We start from the raw sequence: 1,737 nt of genomic DNA on the forward strand, positions 1-1,737 counted from the left end.
TCATGTACAAAGATTGCTTCGGCCACAAAGGCTTGTTTGCCCCAGCTTTCTGTTGGTATTTCGCTGAATGAGATTTAGGGTTGTGTCGTGTCCCCTATTTTTGTGTGAATGTTTATCGCAAATAGTAAGAGAGAAATGTATATCTGTCAATCCACATCACCCATTAACAATTACATTTTTCAGTGTGAAACAGCAGATTTGTTGCACACAAATAGACAACTAAATTTTCGAGTTTACAGGTTTCAGAGAGATCTAAGTGCAGATGACAGACGTTTTTTCTCACCTGTAGAGAGATTACATCATTGCCAGGATTGTAATTTTGCTTAGTAATAACAGGTACATTATTGAACTATAACAATACACAGGAAACAGAGGAGCACATTTTAGTAACATCAATGCTGGAGTCGTGAGTCTTTTAAAGTGTAAAAAAATAAACAACAAAAGTCAAAAAGAAAAATCTGAGATTCACCCTAATTATCAACATAGTTAATGCATTTAATTTAAAACTCAGCTCACTTAACATATGCACATATAATATTATCGAATTGTAATTTCAGCTGTTGAACTGAATTTCAAAAGTCTCAGCTTCACAATCCATCTTTATGGTGCATTGCAAAGTAGACCAATTAAAGTGTCAAAGTAAACTCTGAAGGAAAGAATAATAGGCAAACTGTAGCTTAGGACTCAGAAACTTAGAGTCTAAGAAAGATTTATTTATTGATAAACATGCACAAACATGGTAATACTGCGATCAAGTTTGTAATAATACAAAGATGTCTAGATCAAACTTAATTGAAGTAATAAAGGTCATAAGGTCATAAGATCAGTTTAGCCGTCACACAAACCAATGATAGCACTGCTGCAGCACTGTGGGAATTTGTTGAACAAATCCAAAACTTCTTATTTCAGTCAAAGCGGGCTAACCAGTGTCATCTTGATGGATTAGGAATTCTGCATATTTTCAATTTCCAGCACTACTACGTCCACAAACATCACGATTGGAAAAATATTTGAATCTCATACAAATTTATCTTTGTCATTTTTCATTTTGTCTTTCTAAACAGCATCAAAGCACTACAATTCTGCTGCTGTTAGTTTGTTTTTCCATTTAGTTGTTGTAGTAAAATATACTATATTTAGCATATTATAAATCCCACAGAAACAACCCTACTGTCATTGGTGGTCCCTGGTGAATTTCTAGTCTAATTTTCCACTTGACCATTACTTTGATTTATGACCAAAATACCCGAAAATGTAAAAAAAAAAAGAAATACTGTTTAGTGCTAATAAGCAAATGATAGCATAAAAGTAAGCAACCAATATTTACATTAACATACTAGACATACACACACATTATATATATAATAAACAATCTCTGAAAGTCATCTTCTCTGAACAAAAGTTATTATTATTATTATTATTATTATTATTATAAAAGTTATTGAGATCAACTTTTGCTGTTGATGATGATGAAACGTTCACCCTCATCAAGCTGAGGGCTGAAATGATCTCCTGTTCACAGGCAAAAGGCACACAGCCGAGGCCAAGAGAGGAGGTACACACTGAGAAATGAGAAACGCCTGCTGACTTTTCAATATCACTAGATGTTGTTTCTAGAGCAGCAACAGCAAAGTCCCCACGTACCCTATATGCACTTTGTACAGGTTCACATGTTGCTGATGAAGTGAGACAGGCCCACTGACTCCTCTGAGGTGACAGCCAATTAGAGCTGATCAG

Source organism: Micropterus dolomieu, linkage group LG14 (genome assembly GCF_021292245.1).
Source record: "Micropterus dolomieu isolate WLL.071019.BEF.003 ecotype Adirondacks linkage group LG14, ASM2129224v1, whole genome shotgun sequence".
Classification (NCBI taxonomy): domain Eukaryota; kingdom Metazoa; phylum Chordata; class Actinopteri; order Centrarchiformes; family Centrarchidae; genus Micropterus; species Micropterus dolomieu.